At 40.3% G+C, this 24,760-nt stretch overlaps 1 long non-coding RNA gene across 2 annotated transcripts in view; it reads left to right on the forward strand.

The window, feature by feature from the left end:
• LOC123364862 overlaps nucleotides 1-22,091 on the forward strand; it is a 34,206-nt gene extending 12,115 nt beyond the window's left edge. For both annotated transcript variants that reach the window (XR_006577316.1, XR_006577317.1), the window contains exons 4-5: nucleotides 19,563-19,630; nucleotides 21,863-22,091. This is a non-coding gene — a long non-coding RNA (uncharacterized LOC123364862). The remainder of the gene's footprint in view (nucleotides 1-19,562; nucleotides 19,631-21,862) is intronic.
• The last annotated feature ends 2,669 nt before the right edge of the window (nucleotides 22,092-24,760 follow it).

The raw sequence follows: 24,760 nt of genomic DNA on the forward strand, positions 1-24,760 counted from the left end.
TGTACAATTAATTACCTTGAAATAGGTGTACTTCCAAAATTCCATTTCTGAATCTGGTAGCTGGTTTCCCCTGTTCCTATTTGCATTTCTGTGGGAGTTTTTCTCTTCTTTGGAAGATCAGACATTCACATTATCTCCAACTTTCAACTTTTCTGACGGATTTAATCCCAGAATAAATTATGGATCTGATAGGATGTGTGACAGGATCCCCGGGGTGCAGCCTGGGACTGTGGAACAGATGTTCCCCCTTAACTCTCTCCAGCCTGGGCTCTCTCTCTCAGTGCCTTGCTAATGACAAGCAGCAAGCCCCTCCAGGCACTGTGATCACTCAGCACAACTGCATGTGGAGCCCCACACCCAGCTAAATTGCAGGAATGAGGAATATGGGGGTTCCAGGACACTCCCTCGAGGTATAGAATGTCACAGGATGGATTGGAGTGAATTGTCATTTTCATAAGAGATTGGCCTTTTGTTGCTAAAACATCTGATCTTTGCAGAGATATGGACAGACTGTCTACCATGTTAGGACTTTTGGACCTAATTTAATACCAGAGAGGAATTCAAACTTTTCTGTTTGAGCTGTTATGCTACTTATTAGAGATCTCATTTCAAGATCTTTCACTGCATTCTTCACAACCTGCTCAATTGCACATAGTGTCAAGGTTGTTCTTAGAAAATGAAGCCAATGGTTCTTTATTAGAGTCCATCTTCTTGGACTGAGTACATAGATGCCTGAAGATTTGTTTAACACTTCATATTCTGTCCTGACATATCACGTCACATTTGGTTGATTTTAAAAAAAATATGTGATTTTATAAAAAGTTTCAATGCTAACTTAAGACAGCATTATTTTGCATGATTTAAGATAGCATTATTATTAATGCCAAATGGGCATACGTTGGAAGAAATGGGCATACACTGGTTGCTACAATATATTAAGCCTGCCATTTTAGTGAAGCCATCATTGCAATGTCTGTGACAGTTGTTGATTCTAAGACTTAAAGAATAATATATCTTTCTTAATATGACTACATATGCCGAAGTACAGGCTACACTGTAAATCAAATAAGTCTTCATGAACATTCTTTTCATCATCCACATATTGGAGGCATGAAACCACTTGCTCTTTGTTGGAGAAGTCTATTTAATCTATTATAGTTGTATACCACTTTCCAGAAATTTTCTCTGAAATATCTTTCACAATTAAGGGTCATGGTTTCCATTATCTTGTTTTGAATAACTGGACTTGTGAAATTCTCTTGACTCTTTTTTCAGCTACTTTGAAATATCAGGATCTTATTCTTCCTGGAATTAAAGCAATTTAACAAAGTTGTCTCTAACCTCACCTAAGGATGTATTTTCAACTTGTTCAGTATAATGACCTTGCAGTGTAAGTCCTTATCTGGCAAGAGAATGTATACTACTTAGTATTATCTTTAGGATCTTTCTGTTTTGTTCTTTCTTCTGAGAGTACTGGACATTTAGGATACCACTAGCATTCTTTGTGGTCTTTTGAAGAATATCAACTGCTATGAAGTGACAAGATGAAGCTTGATGCCCCATAAATTTGCCTTGAGCTTTCTTCCAGATAAAGAATCCAGATTGTGTGACAGCATCATCTATTTATTTACTCTAAAGTAGTTTGCAATTAAAAGTCGTACAACAATAGAAACAAAGAATGCTGTTACTAAACTTCAGAATAATGGAGCCATTGAAGATCATCAGATCAAGATGAACAAAAAGAATGGCCTCATTCTCCAAAGTTACACTCAGGGAAAGACTTAAGTCATAACTGATGAGGTACCTCAAAAATGCTAATAGTATAAGGCAACCTGGCATTTGGTTTCTGTTGGGGGTGGAGACAGTCAGTACTACAACCAGCAGAAGTTGATCTGTTTTTTGGAAGTATATTATTGTCTTGTCTTTAATCAGCCATATTTTAAGTGATTTCATTTTAGCACCTTGACAATACATGCTTTGGTTTTGTACTTCACTTAGGGTAGGTCTATACTCACCGTCCGGGTCGACGCGGTGAGTTCGACTTCTCGGAGTTCGAACTATCGCGTCTAATCAAGATGCGATAGTTCGAACTCCCCACGCTCTCCGGTCGACTCCGGAACTCCACCACCGCAAACGGCGGTGGCGGAGTCGACCTTGGAGCCGCGGAGTTCGACCCCGCCGCGTCTGGACGGGTAAGTCAGTCGAACTAGGGTACTTCGAGTTCAGCTATGCTATTCGCGTAGCTGAACTTGCGTACCCTAGTTCGACCCTCCCCCCTTAGTGTAGACCAGGCCTTAGAGTATGTCTGCACTATGGGATTATTCTGATTTTAGAGAAACCGGGTTTTAAAAACAGAGTGTATAAAGTCGAGTGCACGCGGACACACTAAGCACATTAATTCGGCGGTGTGCGTCCATGTACTGAGGCTAGCGTCGATTTCCGGAGAGTTGCACTGTGGGTAGCTATCCCATAGCTATCCCATAGTTCCCACAGTCTCCCCCGCCCATTGGAATTCTGGGTTGAGATCCGACTGCATGATGGGGCCAAAACAGTGTCGCGGGTGATTCTGGGTAAATGTCGTCACTCAATCCTTCCTCCGTGAAAGCAATGTCAGACAATCATTTCGCGCCCTTTTTCCCTGGATTGCCCTGGCAGATGCCATAGCATGGCAACCATGGAGCCTGTTTAGCCTTTTGTCACTGTCACTGTATGTGTACTGGATGCTGCTGACAGACGCGGTACTGCAGTGCTACACAGCAGCATTCATTTGCCTTTGCAAGGTAGCAGAGACAGTTACCAGCCCTATATCACCATCTGCAATTGGAAATTGGCGATGACGGTTATCAATCCTTTTGTACCGTCTGCAATTGGAAATTGGCAATGATGGTTATCAGTCCTTTTGTACCGTCTGCTGCTGTCATGGGTGCTCCTGGCTGGCCTCGCTGAGGTCGGCCGGGGGCACATGAACAAAAATGGGAATCACTCCCCAGGTCATTCCCTTCTTTATGTTTTGTCTAAAACTAGAGTCAGTCCTGCCTAGAATATGGGGCAAGTCTACTAGAGAACCAGAGAGCACAGCCGCTCCAGGTCAGAGCCCCAGATATCCCACAGAAATGATGAGCTGCATGCCATTCTAGGGGGTGCCCCTGCAACAACCCCACCTGTTGCTTCCCTCCTCCCACACCCCTCCTGGGCTACCGTGGCAGTGTCCCCCCATTTGTGTGATGAAGTAGTAAAGAATGCAGGAATAAGAAACACTGACTTTTTAGTGAGATAAAATGAGGGGGAGGCAGCCTCTCACTGCTATTATAGTCCAGGCAGTACAGAATCTTCATTAGACATGAAAGGGGGGGTGAGGAGCTCAGCCTCCCGCTGCTATGATGAGGATGGTTTTCAATCCTTTTGCACCGTCTGCCGGGAATGACCAGGAGTCATTCCCATTTTTGCCCAGGCACCCCCGGCAGACCTCACCGAGGCCAGCCAGGAGCACTCATGGGATGATGAGGATGGTTTCCAAGCCTTTTGTACCATCTGCCATCAGAAAAGGAAGGGGAGGGAATGCTGCTGTTCAGCGCCGCAACACCGCGTCTACCAGCAGCATGCAGTAGACATACAGTGACATTGAAAAAAGGCGAGAAATAATTTGTTTCCCTTTTCTTTCACGGGGGGGAAAGGGGGATAAATTGATGACATATACCCTGAACCACCCGGGACAATGCTTTTGACCCTTCAGGCATTGGGAGCTCAGCCAAGAATGCCAATGCTTTTCGGAGACTGCGGGGACTGTGGGATAGCTGGAGTCCTTAGTCCCTCCTCCCTCCATGAGCGTCCATTTGATTCTTTGGCTTTCCGTTACGCTTGTCACACAGCACTGTGTTGAGTCCCTGCTGTGGCCTATGTCTGGAGATTTTTTCAAATGCTTTGGCATTTCGACTTCTTGAACGGAGCTCTGATAGAACAGATTTGTCTCCCCATAAAGCGATCAGATCCAGTATCTCCCGTACATGCTGATCAGTGCTCCACGCTGGGCAAACAGGAAATTAAATTCAAAAGTTCACAAGGCTTTTCCTGTCTACCTTGCCAGTGCATCCGACTCCAGATTGCTGTCCAGAGCGGTCACAATGGTACACTTTGGGATAGCTCCCGGAGGCCAATACCGTCGAATTGCGGCCACACTAACCCTAATCCGAAATGGTAATACCGATTTGAGCGCTACTCCCCTCATCGGGGAGGCGTACAGATATCGATATTAAGAGCCCTTTATATCGAAATAAAGGGCTTCGTTGTGTGGACGGATGCAGGGTTAATTCGGTTTAATGCTGCTAAATTTGGTATAAAAAACGTGTAGTGTAGACCAGGCCTTAGTCACTACTCAGAAAGAATGGCATAGGATTGCTCAACACTCTTTGGCAAAGTTTTTAGCTGGCCTCTTGGTTTGATACAGTCGCTGTGTTCTTTGGAGAACTGTTTAGAAATTGGCTGAATGTAGAAAGGGAACAGCCTAAACTTCATCTGCGGGTTACATTGGAAAACACATTTTAAAAAACATTTTCCTTATGTACCTCCCTGGGTGTCTCTCTCACCCAGAAACTCTGGCAAGAAAAAAGACTACACATAACCTGGCATCTGGAGGCCCTTTGATCTCAGGAATGATGGGAGTGGGGTCAAAGCCTGTATAAGGACATGGATCTATGATGTCTGGCCTCCCTTCTCGTTCACAACATAAGAACATAAAAAGATAAGAATGGTCCATCTAGCCCAGTGGTTTTTAACCTGTGGTCCATGGACACCTGAGGGTCTGTAGACTATGTCTAAGGGGTCCACAAAAGGTTGTCGTTCCTATAGAACAATGGTTTTCAACCTGCGGTCCACGGACCCGTGGTGGTCCACAAACTATGTCTAAGATTTTTAAAGGGGTCCACACCTCCATTTGAAATATTGTAAGGGGTCCTCAAATGAAAAAAATTGAAAACCACTGACCTTGCCGAGTATCCTGTCTTCTGACAATGGCCATTGAGAATAAACCGAATGGCAATTTTCAAGTCCATCTCCATCAGATCCATCTCCTGTCATCAACTCCCAGCTTCTGGCAGTCAGAGATTTAAGGAAACTCAGAGAATAGTGTTGCATTCCTGACCTGCATAGCTAATAGTCATTGGTGGGGCCTATCCTCCATGAAATTATCTAATTTTTTTTTAACCCAGTTAAACTTTTGGTCTTCACAAAATCACAACTTAACTGTGCATTCTGTAAAGAAGTACTTCCTTATATTTCTTTTAAACTTACTGTCTATTAATTTCACTGGCTGACCTCTGTTTTCTGTTTCATGGATAGATAAATAACACTTTCTCCATACCATTCATGATTTAATTTTATAAATGTCTACCATATCCCCCCTTAGTGGTCTTGTTTTCTAAACTGAACAGTCCCAGTATTTTAAATCTGTCCTCATATGGAAGATGTTTCATGCCCTCTAATCATTTTATTGCCCTTCTCTGTGCCTTTTACAATTCTAATATATCTCTTTAGAGATGGGGTGACCAGAACTACATTCAGTATTCAAGGTGAGGCTCAGAAACCATGGACTCAGAAACTGGTATTATGATATTTCTGTCTTCTTATCTATGACTTTTCTAATGGTTCCTAATATCCTGTTAGCTTTTTTTTTGACTGCTGCTGCACATTGAGCAGAGAATGATACATGGTGACTCTAAGATCTCTTTCTCAAGTGGTAACAGTTAATTTATAACCCATCATTTTGTATAGATAGTTGGGATTTTTCCCCAATGTTCATTACTTTGCCCTTATCTACATTGAATTTAATCTGCCATTGTGTTGTCAAGTCACTCCATTTAGTGAGAGTCTTTTGTAACTCTTCGCAATCAGTTTTGAACTTAACTATCTTGAGAAATGTTGTATCAGCTGCATACTTTGCCACCTCACTGTTTACCTCCTTTTCCAGAACATTTAGGAATATGTTGAACAGCACACAGCCAGTATATATCATTGAGGAATCCTGCTATTTATCTCTTTTCAGTGGGAAAACTGACTGTTTATTCCTCCTCTTTGTTTCCTGTCTTTTAAACAGTTACTGATCCATGACTCTTATCCCATGACTGCTTAGTTTGCTTACAAGTTTTTGGTGTGAGATCTTGTCAAAGGTTTTCTGAAAGTCTAAGTACACTGTATCAACTGGATCACTTTTGTCCATATGCTTGTTGACACCCTCCAAGAATTCTAATAGATTGTTGATTAATGATTTCCCTTTACAAAAGCAGTGTTGACATTTCACTTTGTGAAAAAAGCACATGAAACTCAGACAGGAGGAAGGGTGGGGGAAGAAAAGAAGAGATGAGCCAATTGGAGGCTCTGGCAGTCAGTCCCCGAGGAGTAGCATTTGGCTGGGTGTATCCCAGGTCTCCCTAGAGAGACTCAGAAGTTCTCATGCACAGACAAAGAGGTTGAATCATAGGTGCTGGAACTAGTGTGCTAGGTTTGGTGCCGCACCCCCTGGCTTGAAGTGGTTTCCATTAGATACACAGTTTAAAGTTCCGTTCAATGTATCTCAGCTCCCCCGCTAAACAAATTGTTCCAGCTCCCCCGGTTCAATAGTCTTCATGAGAGAAGGAGGGAAACAGCCAGCTATGGGGCAGAAAGAGTGGGAGAAGCTCAGCCAGGTGAACCTCACACAGTCAGCCAGATTTCCTCTTCCAAGGACAGCAAACCCTGCTTGTGGAGCCATGCGGGAAGAAAGAAGCCAGAACCTGATGCATGACAGACCTTCAATATGGCCTTTGCTATCATGAAACAGTTGATACTCAGGGGAAAAAGAGGGACTTCAAGCAGCCAAGAGCAGCTCCTGCTGGGCTGAAGAGAACAAACTGTCGGGTAGTCAGAAGACGGTCCCTGCTACAATAATCAGATAATGTAAAAATGATATTCAACTGCTATTTTATTATCTTTAACTCCTCACTGTAATATCAACACACTGATGCACACTGTCCTCCCTCACAGTCTCATGCCCGCTATTCACACTCCGAGCCCATCAAGGCTTTTACTTTTTTTAAAATCAAGTTTCAAACAGTCATGGTTACAGAGAGAGGATTGAAAACATGATTTTTAAAAAAATACATTATTTTTATCTCATGATTTTTAAGCCAATCTCATGACAATTTGGGTGCCTGATTCATGATTTGGGTTTGTAATGCTGCCACAGTCTTCTTTCCATGTATATTACCCTCCCCTTCAGACATGTTCTATTTTCCATCAGTTTTCCTCAGCTCACATTCTCACTTCCTGCCCTATCTCTTTCGCCTTTCCCTATTCCCCATTCTTCTGATTTTAGCTGAGGACAGAACAATGAGCGATGGCAGCCATTTTAGTAAGGGGAAAAATCGTGAAAACTCCCTACCTTTCTTCTGACAGCATGAGCAGCTTTACAAACTAAATGCTTAAAAATGTGACATTCACAATAACATTGTGAGAGTTGGCAACTCTGGAGTTGCTGGTGCATGTTAGAAGGAAAAATTGGGCCCCGATTATGGATGAGAGCATAACTTCTGCTGCCAGTTATACCAGCACAACCTCAGTATACCGGTGTAACAGACAACAAATTTGGCACATAGTATCTACTGAATTGAAAATGTAGCTGTGTAATCTACATAGGATTATGTATATGTAATTAGTCTTTCAGTAAGTGAAAAAAAACGGAGGCTGGGGTCAATTTCAATACATGGAGCCAGATTCTGCTTCTGCTAGTGTAAATCAGGAGTAAAACTGAGGAAAGTAAGATCAGAATCCAGTTCTTTACTTTTGGCTCTGTTTATTTTGTCACTACAATATGGTCAGCTAAGCTATTTTTTACTGTTCCTTGTGTAAAAATGCATAACAAATGTCCCCATAAAACAAAACCCTGTTAATTGTTTTAATATTAAATAATTATTGTGTCGGGAGGAGTTACAAAATATTTTTTACTAGATTGATACATACAGTCCTGTGACTTACCATTTGCATTCATTTGTGTTCGTTTCTTTCAAACTGTCTTTTTGGACCATTTTTTAAATTTGTTTTGAAGTGGCAAGCAATTTGAAGGAAGGATTATGACTTCTGTGTTTGGAAGATGTTTAGTACAGTTTGGGTTTTACCACAATCTAAATAATAATCAAATGATATAAATGGAAGGTATTATCTATTAGCATAAAAATGCTTAGCATGTTGACTCTACATTCAAATTATATTTTTCTATACAACTCAAGTAACAAACTTTTCAATTCAGTATATTCATACCAGTCTGCGTGTAGAATTTATGCATGATTAATGAAGAGAACATAAGTATTTACAGTATGTAAACACTATGTAAATATGTCCCTGCTTGGAGATAGAGTCACTGATGCTCAAGGATACCCTTCCTTCTCTAGATGAGATGCAATGAATGGAAAATGTTCTCAACTTCAGCACTCTCCAACTAACAAATTGGCACCTAACATGACAATAAAACAAGTACATTTATGGCCCAGCAATCAGAAGCAGTGAATTGTGTTTAAAATTGTGTCTAAGATCTGTAGATAAATATAATTAATACAAAAGAGTTGACTTTATTCCTGGAGGCCACAGTGTCTCCCTGACAAGCTAGCATTTTGGAAGCCAACAGAATAATAGCAACAGCATTAACAAGCACAGCAGCATGAAGATCCAGTGGTTGTGTGGAAGTCTAGAAGGGAAGATTCTGTAAATATTGAAGGGTCATGGTCATGAGAAGTGATGACACCTACTGAAGCACTCTTCAGTCACATACTCTTTCCCATTTTTACTTTGGGACAATAAGGATACAAGAAATATAGGAATTCTGTTTACAGTTTGTAGTATAAGCACCAAATTCTCAGCTGCTGTAAATGAATGTAGCTCCACTAACTTCAGTGAAGCTACACTGATGTACATCATCTGAGGATCTGGCATTAAATATGTTATGCACCAAACATACACAAAGCATTATTCAGTTTCTTTACCTTCAGTAATGTGGTGTTGGTTAATAAAATATTATTTTTGTCAATCTCTCTCTCTCTCTTTCTCTCTCTCTCTCTCATATGGCCATTTATGTTTCAGCAACCATACTTTTGAGAACATTTTGGCAATATTTTCTAGGATATTTTATTGAACTCTGTTTCTATTGAGATCCAAATCAGTGACACCAATTGGAGGGACAGGGTGGAAAATGCCCCCGCCCCCCCATCTATGTTTTTTGCACTTGCTGAAAGTTCCATAGGATATGGAGCTGGGGTGGGGGGCATGGCATAACCATTTTTAAGCAGTGGTCCTGTTCTAAATCAGTACAACAGCTGCTGGAGCAGTCCCGAGCATGGTTCTGGCTATGTGGTATCAATGCCATTGAAGTTTGACTCGGTCACTCCTCTGTCCAGTCAAAGGGGTGGCCAGCCCAAATTGTTTTGTGACCTGGCACATGGGGAGTTTGTTCCTCTATGGCAGAGTGCAAGGGAGTCATCTGTAAAATAATTTTAGATCCTGATTGGCCTGGAGAAAAGACTAGGTCATCTTAAAGGATGTTCACCACACTCCTCTCTCTGACCTACCAAGTGGGTTTAGCCAACAGCTGAAGAGAAAAAGTACACAAAATTTTCATGCAATTTGTATGCAACTTACACTAGAACTATATATAATTTGTATAATGTATTGGTGTGTGCAATCCACTTCAGTATTACAGCCCCAACTCAATGACTACCTCCCAAATCAAGCAATTACCCCCTTATGAATACATCAGTTTTATTACCCCCTCTTTAGTACACCAGTTCTCTCCCAAATCAGGCATAGTACGGGACTTGAATCTGGATCTCCTACATCCCAGGGCACTGCCCTAACCACTGGGCTATAAACAATCAAATTTTCTTGAACACTTTCCAATCCTCTTATTTCAAAACCTCCAAATGTTTCGTGAAATGGAATTCTTTTCTGGCAACCCTAGGTCTGGTCTACACCTAATCATTGGTTGACCTAGCTACATCACTCAGGAATGTGAAAAATTCATGCCCTGGTGAGATGTAATTAAACCAATCTAATCCCTGGTGTAGACATGACTCGATTAACAGGAGAACTCTTCCATCAATCTAGTTACCAGCTCTCAACGGGGTGGATTGACTAGAATGATGGAAAAACCCCTTCTGTTGATGTAGTAATTATCTACACTACAGCACTGCAGCAGCCTAGTGTCAGCCGGAAAAGACCCAAATGTCTGACAAAGAACAAATATGAAGGACATAAAGTATTCATGCAGGGCACAAAGTGCTCTCTCTCCTCATTTCCATAATTCTTTACTTCCGATGTTCATCACTTTCATCACTTTTTAATGAGGGGACACAAAATTTGTGTGGGACTTGAATAACTTTGGGATGAAAATGAGGGACATCCATTGAAATGAGGGTCATTTGTGAGGTATTCCTACATTTTATCTATTGTTCCTGCTGCTCCTTTATCTCTAACTTAGGCCCCATTGATCCAAGGGTCTGGAGGATGAATGGTTGCTCAGCTCTCTCTCAGGCATGAAGCAGCTTTGTTTCTGCTCTATACCACTGCTTCTCTTGCTTCCTCTCCATACCCCTCTCTCAGGTCCAGTCAGATATACAGGAGATGCTGTGTACACAGATACACAGGAGGAGCAGCTGGGAGGCAGGAAGACTTCTTTAATCCAGGAGATAGAGCCAGAAGTCTTCCCTATCAGATAGTTTCCAATATGTGGCAAAGATACTGAGGTAATTTTTTTCTATCCAGTTGCCATAGTGCCAGTGACTAAGCAGGGGGGGAGATGAAGAACAACAGAGAGAAGAGAAAGGCTGGAGTCTCTGGCACAAGACCAAGCTCAGGGAGGAAATATGCCTGAGACCCCTTTGGAGCAGTATGCATTTCCATGTGCAAAGACTGCAACTGTCCTTGTCATCAGGCTCACAGGGCTGAACAGCAGCCCTTAGATATTACAGTTCTCTGGAGATGTGCAAAAATAACAAGCTTCTTCCCTGGATCATAGTTTTATCTCTGGGTAAAATCCACATAGCATGCTTAATATATCTAGTAAATCAATTCAAAGATAACTTGCTAATAAACTGCTTGCAAAGGGCAAACCATTAGTAAAAGTTTACTTTAGGCCTTTAAAATTCTTTGCCTTTCCTCCACTCTCTCTGACTCTACAACCTCAGGGGATGTAATCCCTTAAAATGCAGCTCATCTTCAATTAGCAGAAAGAACATATGTACGTTCTTCATTAAAATCCCCAGGTATCGTGCAATGCAGTTCACTTCAGACTTTACAGTTAATTAAAGCCTCATACACATTTTCTGATTCTCCAGCTGGCATTGGAGAGTTTTAAAGCTTGGATCACTTTAGTTATTACATTGCTTAAAAGCTTGATAATAAACATTAATGGCCATACAGCTTTCTTACTGCCCATCCACAGTTATGGGAAGTTCATTGCTATAACCCCAACTCTTCTCACAACATAATTAGAAACAAATGGGGTCAAGGTGGGGAACCTGAGCTGTCTTTGTTGGAATAGCTTTATTTGTTTAAGTTCCGGTAATCAGAATTCATTGTTAAATTGCAGCTTGAAGAGGCACAAAGTGTGCTTTGATGGAGGAGTGTTGCTAGTTTTTAATCTCCTTTTTAAAAAGTTCTAGGCATTTCTCTGAATCATATGCTCAAATACCATGGTAATGAATGCAGTCCACCTCCCCAGGCAGTGCAGACTGACTGATTTAAAGTTTTTCAAAACATTTTTATAAATGTTATGGCGAAGGAAGGGGAAATTGCTTTGCTTCTTTTTTGACTCCCTGTAGAAGTTACTCGGAAAACAATGGCTCCTTTTGATTTTGTGTACTAAGTAATAACCATGCATAAAATAATCTCTCTTTTTCTTTGTTCCATAGCTGGAATGATCTCCAGGGATGCAATCTCAGTACTGAACCTCTTTGCCTTAGTAGACACTTGAACTATTCAATCACTCTTCGTATGAGTACTTCTCAATATCTCAGTGCTCCTTCCTCCAGGCCTTCTCACTCTACCCATCTCAACTAATGCTGATCTTGTCTTCTGTTAGGCTGCTCTCATTTCCTCTTAAATCTTTTTTTTTTCCGCTGCTTGTGGTTCTTATCTTCTTTCTACAGCCTTCTCATTTTCCCTGGATCCTCTTTCTATACTCAGTTGTGTCTCTACTACCATGACTACTCAGTCTGCTCTGAAAATCCCGATTATCACATAACCTCACCCCTGAACTCTCTGTCAATCTTGCTAATTTGGCTGAATCAAATTCAGGTGCCTGCAGTACCTCTTTTTTCCCTCTATGTAGTAACATTTTCTTGTTATGTTTATAATGTGGGTAAAGATATTGCTACAGAAATCCCTTACCTCAAGATGAAGCATTAGGGGCCTGATCCAAAGCCCATTGACGTTTGTGGGAGTCTTTCCACTGACTTCAATGGGTTTTGAATCAGGTTATTTCCTTCACAGAAAAATGTCTTCTCTCCCTCTCACCCCACCCTGCCTTTCCATAGGCAGGGCTTTCATATAGCAGAATAACACTTTGTACATTTCAATTCATTCAAACAATGCCTATCTTCAAATGGAGTTTCCTGGATCTGACTGATCAGTTTCTATTTCGATTAGTCAGACCATGTAATGCCACCTTACACTGTGATTCTACTCTGAAGATGACTTTGTAATAATGCCATTGCCCTGTGGGTTTCCATTGTAATTTACCAGTGACTTTCAGGTCAAATGTACTCACTTTACAAATAAAAAGATGTGTTTTTTGGTAATAGTTAGCCTTGCAAACTGACTCTCAGGTCTGAAGGTTCAACTGGGTTCTTTGGTTTTCACTCGCAAATTATCTGTAATAAAAGTGTGCTAGTCAAATACTGCCTTCACTTGTGCTTATACTACGGCACTGTTTTCGAATTACATCCTAATTTGTGCCTGGATAAAAGACAAAAGATATGCACAAAACTAATTGAAGACAGAATTTGGGCCTGACTTTGGATGTGAAAGTCTCAAGCTAGCCTCTGTTTTCAGGCACCTGTAGAAACCACTCCACAGAAGCAGTAAGGGAAACTGTGTGTATTCACGCACAGCAGAATAGTACTACTGTCTCAACAAAGTCAGTTAAAAAAATTGCAAAAAGAAAAAAAAGAAATTTTCCATTTCCTAATAAAGTTATACAATACCACCCAGATGTTTTGTTACAGCCCCTCCATTGCACATTACAAGTACTGAGGAAGTTTACTACAGGCTTTCATTTAAAAGCCAATTGGGAAGGAAGACAAGGGAAGGAACTACTGTACATGCCATTTGAAACTAGTGTTTTTCTGCTCACTCAGCTATAAAGTTATTACTGAGTAAAGGGAAATTGCAGTAAGAAATGTGTTCCTTCTCTATCAATCCATGACAACATTTCCCCTAAATGTGTGGAGTTGAAGCCCTTGCTTCAGCAATTTTTCTATTAATCTTCTTTTATTTCTTTTAGATTCTGGGGGGAAATATGAGGTTTTTCCATTGTGGGTACTTTCAGATTTTGTGTACTGGGATCCTAACCTTAGCTGGTGTAAATTAGAGTTAGTGCTACTGAAATTAGGGAAGCTACTCTGATTTACACCTGATGAGGATCTGGGCCCTTAACTATATGAATATTTTGTATGCATGGTAATGTGAACTAAATCTTTCTTAAAAGCGGCAAAGAGTCCTGTAGCACCTTATAGACTAACAGACATACTGGAGCATGAGCTTTCGTGGGTGGGCAAAAGGGGGAAAGGATGCAAGGAGCTTCTCCCTCTTGCCCTTAACCTGGTGCCAATGTATACATTCCAGCCACAATGTCCTTGGAAAGCAGACAGGTGGGCCGACAGGAGCACCGAGTAAGTTGCTATAGCTTATTTCTATTCTGGAGCAAGGCCTTTGGTCTCTGATTTGTGTATGGAATAGCACAGGACTGCCCAGAGGATTCAGGGGGCCTGGGGCAAAGCAATTTCGGGGACCCCTTCCATAAAAAAAAGTTGCAATACTATAGAATACTATATTCTCGTGGGGGCCCCTGTGGGGCCTGGGGCCTGGAGCAAATTGCCCCACTTGCCCCCCTTTTACCCCCCCTCCGGGCAGCCCTGGAATAGCATATCTATAGGCTGCCTCTTACTCAAGGCTCTTGATAATGCCACGATTTAGCCCAAAATAATTTCTATCCCTCTTTGGGGTTTACACCCTTCAGATACTTGTAGATGTTAATCCTTTCTTTATTCAGTGTTTCTGTGTGTGTGCTCGCACATAGTTTTCTAAATCTTTTTATCACTAATCACATACACTAGCCCTCAATGATTCATGTTTCATGGCCAGGCAAGCTCATATCGACCTCTGATGAGACCAAAATAAGTGTAGAAAGATACTCTATATGTCAGTTAAAATTTTTTGGCTACTTATTTTATGAAATCTTAGTCATTGCAATCATGGTGCATGACTATTCATTATTATGAAACAATTGTTTATACCATAAGTGTGTGCATGTATTCCATGGTCCCTGTCCCATGGAGTTTATATGATAACGAAAGAACGAAAGAAAGAAAGAAAGAAAGAAAGAAAGAAAGAAAGAAAGAAAGAAAGAAAGAAAGAAAGAAAGAAAGAAAAGGAGATTTTTCATGCATATTTACTTGAATTAAAAAAACAACATTTCTCTGGCTTCACCTGCATTTGTGCACCTTTAGTGCTCCCTCTTTTTAAGTAAATTACTGAAATGAATGTCCATGGCAATAAGATGTTTAAGTTAATATTAGAGTGTATTTGTGGTAAGCAAATTTTCAAGTGGAAATCTGTTTGCACAAGAAATCTGATTCTGTTGCACTCATCCAATATGGAAATATAAGCATACCTAAAAACTACTAGGCGAGACCTTTTTATCCAGTCAAATCTAACATATCTGGAATTTCAAAACTACAGCTAACTGCTCACGAACGGTTACAGAACAAGAATCAGCCACAAAGATTATTTGGAGAATAATAATGAATGCCAAATTAATTTGACTATCTGGTAAATTGTAGGCTTTAAACAGATAATTCATAAACAGAAGATGAGGCTGCATTAATTAAATAAACTATTCAGAATGAATTACTTGTTCATCTCTAAAAATAAAGCTATTTCTCTTTTGCCTTTTAAAATATATATATTAGGCTTTATTAGGTTGGCATGGGAATTTTGGAATGGGATAGAAAAGTGAGTGAGAATTCACCTGCTGTATAGTAAATATGCCATGACATTCTATGCGTAAGGGGCAGCACAGTGCATACATTTACATGAGCTGAAGCTAACAGTGGGATTTCTGGATATATCCTTAGATTGCTCACAGATATTATGTCACTTTTAATTCCTATGTTTATGTCCAGCTCCTCCTTCTCTTCACAGAGAAACTTTTCATATTTGTTATGACAGGTTAAAAACTTATCCCACTCGGTACAAGAATATTAAAATTCTAAGTTATATTGTAATATTTTATTATAATTAATATTAGATTGTCATTTGACTAAATCACAAATCAGTCAAAGAAAGACATATTTGACAGTTGTCCATGTTATAGCACATATGCATGTGTGGACAGTGTTTGTCAATAAAACCATTCCTACCTGACTAAGTGACAAGGAAATTTTTGTTCCCAGTAATGTTACCCCAAGAGGAGACTGAGTAACAGATAAGCAAATGTGTCAGTATGTTAGGATCATAAATGTTATTTACAGTGAAGGAGTGCAGACGCTCATAAAAATTCTAATGTTTTTCTCTTGTAAATGTGCCAGATGTTGAGTCATATAATGTGGGAAGTTTAACATTAATTATTCAGATCATTTGTCTGTCACTATATTCCCTTATGCCATACAGAATTGGAGTTGATAAATATAACTGTTTTATGGGTGTAAGAATCCAAAGTTTGGTCAGAGTGAACACTTCATGCCTTTTTTGTTGAAATGTTTAAAATACAATGAAAAGGAGCAACTTATTTTGGAGATGTTTGGATCCTTTAAACAGTGTGTGTTTGATAGTCCATTGGAGCAAGAAGATGATGGCTTGATTCTGAGCTTTGTGACAGGCTCTCCACTCCTCGATGTCACTTAAAAAGGCATCTCAACTTACAGGGATATAGCATCAAGACCTCCACATTTCAGAGCAAAATTCTCAAAAAAAAAAAAAAAAAAAAGCTGAGAGAAACAGTGGTCTGCTCCTCACTGAGAAGAGACTGTTAGCTAAGCTAAGAGGCAGAGGGAATAAGGAAGAAAGGTTCTGATTTCTTAAAACCGTATCAGAGGCCATAGGGGCAGATCCAAAACCAACTGAAATCAATAGAAGTATTTCCATTGATTTTAATAGGAAACTGGCCTGACAAAAGCCCTTCAGGAAAAAGTGTTGGACCTAGAAAACAGATCACGGTGTTGTAATCTGAAGATCCCAGGATTGCCTGAGAATGTAGAGAAAAAATGTCTTATCTGAATTCCTACAAAACATGTTGCCTCCGCGACTGAACATGTCCTGGAAAATAGGCTTGGAGAACCAGTGAATGATCCTGCAAAATGCTGAACGTACTGATCCTAATCCAGCAAAACACTTAAGTAAGTGTTTAACTTTGTAGTCAATGAAAAAATTCAAGCATTCAAGGTTAAGCATGTACTTAAGTGCTTTGCTAGATAAGGGTCAGCGTGCTCAACAATTTCAGAATCTTCATCTTTGTTAATCTTCTTTAAGAAATTGGGCTCTGTAGTGAGGCCTGCCTCTGCAATCTAGTCTTTTGTCATGTTTGCCACAGAGGTTAGTCTTAGGCCTTTAAGGGACAGCCATCTTACCATCTTAAATTTAAATGAGAAAAGAATTGAGAAAGTCAGGCATAGCACCTACATATGAACAAGACAAACAGATCTGGGAGAGGGATAGCTCAGTGGTTTGAGCATTGGCCTGCTAAAGCTAGGGTTGTGAGTTCAATCCTTGAGGGGGCCACTTAGGGATCTGGAGCAAAATTGGCCCTGCTAGTGAAGGCAGGGGGCTGGACTCAGTGATCTTTCAAGGTCCCTTCCAGTTCTAGGAGATAGGTATATCTCCTATTATTATATTATCTGCATAAATTGTGAGCCACAGGTCAACATAAGTGCCCATCTACTGACAAGCTGAAGATGTGGGTGTGGGATGAGCATCCATTTCCTCTCTGCAAATGTGTGGGACACTCAAGATTTCATGACATTTTTCGATAAAAACTCTTGAAAAATTCCATAATGTTTCAATTAAATGAATCTGAAAGAAAATTGGAACCTAATCAAAAGCATCATGAAATCACTTGGAATCTTTCCCAAATTCAATGGACTTTGGATCAGACCTTGAGTGAGTAATTGTTTGAGGACAAGGGATATATACCAAATAGTAGCTGAGAAAGGTGGAAAGAAACAGGAAGAGTGTATGATGAGGGAAGGGAAAAAGACTGATTCCACAAAGAATCATTGTAATATACCTAATTAAAAATAGTGTGATAGATTATGGTCCTAACACAAGAATGAGCTGCTGTAATATCAGCTTTTTTGTAACATGCAAAGGAAAATACACATAAAGTAATACATTTTGCTTTCTATTCTTTCTCCCATTAAGTATGTAATAATTAACTTCTATGACTGTTTGAAATACATGGGACTCATATATTATCTAACTTTTGGGAGTTTGATCAGCCAACTTATTACATGAAAAATTCAAGACTGGTGTTTACCATTTGTACCTATGGTAATTATCCAACCAAAAGTGATAATGGCAAGATTTTCAGCAGGGAAAGGAATTAGGAAATCTTTAAATTACAAAATACATTTTTATAAGAAGATTGACCTAATATTCTGATGAGCAACAGATGTTCTGCCCCAAGATGAAGAGGAAAACAGACACTTTGAAGAATAGCTCAGCATAGGAATAAAACAAAGGGGAAGAAAAAGACCTTTCTGTTGATTCATACTTGTAGTTTTATTGTTAGTCTCCTAACTTACACAATACGAGTTAAAGTTACCAGCATATATAGAACAAACAATATGCCTATTAAAAAATGCCTCAAAGTGCTCGGGAAGCAAGATTTAACTTTTACCTAAAGGTACATAATCATCTCTTTTTAAAATATTCCTCACCTTCTTCCTGTAAAGATTAATCAAAAAGTGAAGTTGATAACTTACAAATTCTCTTATTCAAGAGTGAAGTATTCAGTTTTCTAACTCAGCAGGAGTTTCAGCTGGATACAAAACTAAAGACCTACCCCCCAGTCAAGTGAGTGGCAAAACTCCTATCAACATCAATGGGAACAAAATAAAACCATAGACAGATTGCAATTATAAAACTCTAGAAAGTGAGGCTGATGGGGGAAGTGGGGATCAAGCCAATGGTAGGGTATGGTGGCCCTTTGAAATAGTCAAGGACTCAGTAGTAAGGTGAAAAATAAAGGCAAGAATTATATTAGTTGGGGGAGGAGAGAATGAAAACAGTAAATATGTATAGGGTCAGAATGTACTAGATACCTGCAGCTTCCATTGACTTTACCAGAATTGTGGGTGTTCAGCCCCACTGAAAATTATGTTAGTCGACGGTGAGGATCAGCACACAGGAGCTTTTACTTGTCTTCAACATTCCAACTCCTTAACCGAAGTCTGAGGTATAAGATATAAAACAGTATCCGAGTCTATTTGCCAGTGTCCCAAAATGGAAATTTACCACTTTAAAACAAACTTGTAATGTTCAAGTAGCTTATTTAAAGTATTTTGTATTGTACCTTCCTCATCAATCAATTTATCTCCCAACCCCAGCACCACTGGATCTGCAATTCCATGCAAGCTGCCCTGCTTTAAGTCTTGTCTAAAGATACCACATTAAATATTTGATACAAATAAATGATGTCTGCATAGTGTGAATAATTCCTTTTTCTTAATGTCAGCCATCTCCTCTGAGGCTATTAACATTTTATCCTCTGATTAACACATTGTTTGCACTATTAGTCTGATCATGCAAACTCTAACTCAGGTGACAAAACCTACTGAAGACGATTGGATTATTCACATGAGTAAGAATCACTCATGTGATGAAAGGTTTGCAGGACTGGGCCGAATGTTTGCAAATGAAAGGCTTTGCAAATAAAGATTAGGACATAGGAACACCAAATTCTTAAGCACACAAGCGGTTCCATTGATTTCTATGTTATAATTAACCCATTTGATTAAAAACCTCAGAATGGGGCCCTGAATTTTTACACAGCTAGATTCTCAGTTCCAAACATGTGAAAAAGTCTTTGCTCTGTGTTTAGGTTTGTCAGTATTAAAAGTATTACTTCCACTAGTCTACAAATAGATTTGTTTGCCTTAATTAACACCCCGGTCTGATGACACACATAATGCTTCCCATATGGTCTGTTTTGACAATAAATGAGGTACTAACTCATTTCCTGCTTATGGTATTGATGCAGATGCCATTCTTGCCCTTAGTGTTTCTTCAGGCTCTCTGGAAACTGACTTTTCCCTTCTATATTTATGCAGATATTTATTCAGATTGAGTTGGTAGCTGTGAGGTGAGAAAATGGAGAATACGGAAGATATGATTCAAGGTAGGCAAAATGTGAATTTCCTAAACAATGAAATGTACATTTTCATTGCAAGAGAAAAAAAAATCCTTTTTCATCTTTTGTATTAAATGCGTCCATTAATGTTGTCTCTTTGAAACAAAAACAAAATGAATGAATGTCTGTCTTTGAAAGCTCTCTAGCTCACTACTTTACTGTCTTGTTCTTTCTTTCTAACTTCAGTGACAGCAAACAAACAAACAAACAAACAAAAAGTCTCTGCTAGATAATAAACACATTTGCCAAGCTGACAGCTCACCTGCATTTGGCAGGTGAAACCCAGAGATTCACTTTGGGTTTGATCCTGTTCCTGTTGAAACCAATGGTAAAACTCCCACTGGCTTCATTGGATCCGGATCAGGCCCTGTGTCACATTCCCATTCTTCAAACAAACTGAATATACCTGCTATTGGGTATTGAGCAAGTCACATACTCCAGCTTTCATTTCATAAGGACATGAGAAATGTGACCAAAGATGTGTATGGGGAGAAGAAAATCACCAAGAATGGTGAGAGAAATGCACTGGAGAGAGAGGATGGGGGTGAGAGATTCAGAGATAGGGCATCATCTAAAGTCCATTGAAGAAAATGAGTCTTTCTATTCACTTGAATGAGCTTTGGATCAAGCCCAGTGAGAGGAAAGGAGGAGAAAAGTCAATGGTAGAAAGGGATTTTATGCAAAAATATCAACCAAAGCATTTTAAAAGAATGAAAAGTTATATATAAAATTGTGTAAGGGGGGAAAAAGACACCAAAAGAATGTATAGACATTAAGGAATTTTAACATAACAATTTCCACCGGTTCATCTGCAGCAATGGTAGTTCTAATGGTAACCATTGTGTAAACAAGAATCCAGCAGCATCAAACATTTTTGCTCCCAGGTCAATTAAACTAATGCATCTCACCAATTTAGCCCCAGTAGGCAATCTTTTACTCTAATTCCTGAAGGTCAACAAACATATACATTCTGAAATAAAATTGCATTAGGATGTAGAAAAAAATGTCTAACAGGAAGCAAACCAACGAAAGAGAAATACCAAACAGCCAAGAGATATTGGAGTGTTTCTGGGAAAAAAAAACAATTAAAGCCGGTTGATAAATTGGATGTTTTTTGAGAAAAGTTTGTCCCTTTTTTCGTTAAATTTCAATTTTATATTTTATTTTTATTTCTTTTTGCCAGTGCTAGTAAGAATCCCTTCTTGCAACCAGCTCACTATCCTTACTATGAATCACCCTTATTGTCTTTATTTTATGAAAGAGAAATAAAAATATTAAATTCCTATATAAAGTTGTTTAAAATACAGTTTACTTATGTCTTGTATACCTATGAAGATTTTGCAGGAGGCAAATATCAAACATTTATACTGTAAAACAATAAATAGATTACACAGAAGATAATGTGCTCAGCCTGCACTGCACTCTGTGAGGGCCGACATTTTCACCTACGTGGAATCTCACTTGTGGGAATTAATATTTACTGAACTATTATGTCTGCCATTTTTAAATTAAGACAGAAGCAATACCTCAGCAAGGCAAAAGGGAGGAATCCAACTCACCAAACACAGCCAATTCAGTGTATGTAACTTTATTCAAATCAATATAAAAAATGTGTATCAATCATGTCAAAGAGTTAAGGGATTTTAAAAGACTAGTCATAGGTTTAGGACAATCACAAAATGGACATTTATTAGGAGCGTCAACTAAGCAAACTATAATTTATCTTTTGAGAAATGCATTAGAAATTTAGCGCATAATAGCTAGTTGTAAGCACTATAAGTTCATGCACTTAGAGCTTCATAAGAAAAAATTAATCAGGAGTCTGTCTCACTTATACTTAAAATATTAGGAGAAATCTGATGGCATGAGTTAATTTTATAGCTCTGTGAAACCTACCAATTTCAGTGTGCAATGATGTAGCGTAACCTTTTGTAGAGTTTAGCTCATATGATCAAGCAACCTGTGGGAGCTGTTTTATTGCTGAATTTCCTCACATTCCAGAATTCCAAGTGAACCTTAAGCAAGCCCAGTGAAACCTGAAAGCCCTACTATCTCTCTCTTTTCCTACTGGTTCCTCTCTATCTCTCCCCCTCAAGAGGCCCAGACTTCTTTGCAACTTTCACTCTTCTTTCATTGTCTAATGGTGAGGAAGGGCTAGTGGCCCTACAGTGTTTTCAGAAGAATTCAGATCACCTAACTAAACTTTTTTAACTTTTCCAGATGCAGTCGATGGCCAACTCATTCTGTCCTGGTTATGTCTGGTCTGAAGACTGACTCCATTCTTACTCCCTGATCCACCGGGTATCTTCCCTGGTAGATGGAGAGTGGCTAGCCTACTGTTCCCTGCCTGCAGCAGCATGAGCTGGAAAGGTCAGCCAGTGTGAAATCTTGCCTCCATTGAAGTCAGTGGGAATTTTTCCATTGACTACAATGGAGGACAGAATGTTACTCCCAGTTCTTTATGTGTTTGAACTCTTGTCTTTTGTTTATCTTCTTGCACTATAAGCTCCTGGGGTTGGGACTGTTTTTTCCTCCATGTTTTCTATGATGCTGACTATAATGTCATTGCTGAATATGTAACAATTGTAACCTAACATTTGACCTTTCTTCTGGCCTTTAGTTTGCATTTTAGGCTTTCCCAATGACTGGTCAGTCTGCTGGTACTTCTGTAGAAATAAGCTCCCTCCCCCTTTTGAGCTCTTGGGAGAAAGTGCAAGCTGATATTATCACCTCTGTCTGTGGTCTGACTTCTGCAATATTGCAAACTCTAGTGATTTGGGTGGGGGTTTTTTTAATCTTTCTTATCAAAAGGTGATGACTGGCTGCCAAATCACACATTTTCCCTTATTCAAAGTGGCTATTTTAACCCTTTACTGTCTGTGAGGCCTAAGCCAGCAGCTTGGCTTTAATTTCATTATAATCTGTCTGCTTATGGAAGGGGGGCAGTCCTATAATAAAGATGGTTGTCACCTCTCACTGTTTTCAGTGAGACTGAACCCAGGCCCACAGGTAAAGTGGCTAAAACTCTACAATTTGGGAAGAGCTCGACTAAACATTATTAGGGCACAGGGTCTGTGAGGAGCAGCAGAGATACTGTAAAAGGAGCTTGAGGAGTCTCAGGGTATGTCTACACTACGGGATTATTCCGATTTTACAGAAACTGATTTTTGGAAACAGATTGTATAAAGTCGAGTGCACGCGGCCACACTAAACACATTAATTTGGCGGTGTGCATCCATGTACCGAGGCTAGCGTCGATTTCCAAAGCGTTGTACTGTGGGTAACTATCCCATAGCTATCCCATAGTTCCCGCAGTCTCCCCCACCCATTGGAATTCTGGGTTGAGATCCGAATGCATGATGGGGCAAAAACAGTATCGCGGGTGATTCTGGGTAAATGTCGTCAGTCAATCTTCCCTCTGTGAAAGCAACGGCAGACAATCATTTTGCGCCCTTTTCCCTGGATTGCCCTGGCAGATGCCATAGTACGGCAACCATGGAGCCTGTTCAGCCTTTTTTCACTGTCACCATATGTCTACTGGATGCTGCTGACAGACGCAGTACTGCAGTGCTACACAGCAGCATCCCCTTGCCTTTTGCAAGTTAGCAAAGACGGTTACCAGCTCTACTGTACTGTCTGCGGCCTTGGAAGTTGACAATGATGGTTACCAGTCATACTGTACTGTCTGCTGCTGTCATGGGTGCTCCTGGCCGGCCTCGGTGAGGTCGACCAGGGGCGCATGGACAAAAATGGGAATGACTCCCCAGGTCATTCTCTTCTTTAAGTTTTGTCTAAAGGGAGAGTCAGTCCTGCCTAGAATATGGGGCAAGCCTACTAAAGAACCAGAGAGGCAAATGGCCACTCCGGGTCAGAGCCCCAGACATCCCGCAGAAATGATCAGCTGCATGCCATTCTAGAGAGTGCCCCTGCAACAACCCCACCCATTGCTTCCCTCCTCCCCCACCCCTCCTGGGCTACCGTGGCAGTTATCCCCCCATTTGTGTGATGAAGTAATAAAGAATACATGAATAAGAAACAACACTGACTTTATTGCCTCTGCAAGCAGAAATCAAAGGGGGGAGGAGAGGAGAGGGCAGCCTCTAGATGCTATGATATTCCAGGCAGGAATGAATCTCCAGGAGACAAAACTTAAAGAAGAGAATGACCGGAAGTCATTCCCATTTTTGCCAAGGTGCCCCCGGCTGACCTCACTGAGGCCAGCCAGGAGCACTCATGGGATGACAATGACAGATAGTCATACTGCACCGTCTGCCGTCCACAAGGCAAGGGAAAGATGCTGCAGCACCGCATCTGCCAGCAGCATCCAGTAGACATACAGTGACATTGAAAAAAGGCTAGAAATGATTTTTTTCCCTTTGGTTTCACAGATGGAGGAGGGGGAGGGGGTTTACAACATATACCTGAACCACCCGCAACAATGTTTTTGACCCTTCAGGCTTTGGGAGCTCAGCCAAGAATTCAAATGGTTTTCAGAGAGTGCGGGAACTGTGGGATAGCTACAGTCGTCAGTCGCCCCTCCCTCTGTGAGCATCCATTTCATTCTTTGGCTTTCTGGTACATTTGTCTCAGCTCCTTAAGTTTCACGCAGCACTGTATCGAGTCCCTGTTGTGGCCTCTGTCCATCATAGCCTTGGAGATTTTTTCAAATGTTTTGGCATTTCGTCTATTGGAACGGAGTTCTGATAGAACAGATTCATCTCCTCATACAGAGATCAGATTCAGTATTTCCCGTACGGTCCGTGATGGAGCTCTCTTTTGATTCTGGGACTACATGGTCACCTGTGCTGATCAGCGCTCCACACTGGGCAAACAGGAAATGAAATTCAAAAGTTCACGGGGCTTTTCCTGTCTACCTGGCCAGTGCATCCAAGTTCAGATTGCTGAACTGAGCTGGCTTTTGTAGGTGACAAATCTGAGGAACTGTCACAGATTGAAGTGTCAGTAGAGGAGGCTTTGGAATTAATTGATAAACCCAACATTAACAAGTCACCGAGACCCGATGGCATTCACCCAAGAGTTCTGAAAGAACTAAATGTGAAGTTGCGGAACTATTAACTAAGGTTTGTAACCTGTCCTTTAAATCGGCTTCGGTACCCA

Source organism: Mauremys mutica, chromosome 2 (genome assembly GCF_020497125.1).
Source record: "Mauremys mutica isolate MM-2020 ecotype Southern chromosome 2, ASM2049712v1, whole genome shotgun sequence".
In the NCBI taxonomy this organism is placed as follows: Eukaryota; Metazoa; Chordata; order Testudines; family Geoemydidae; genus Mauremys; species Mauremys mutica.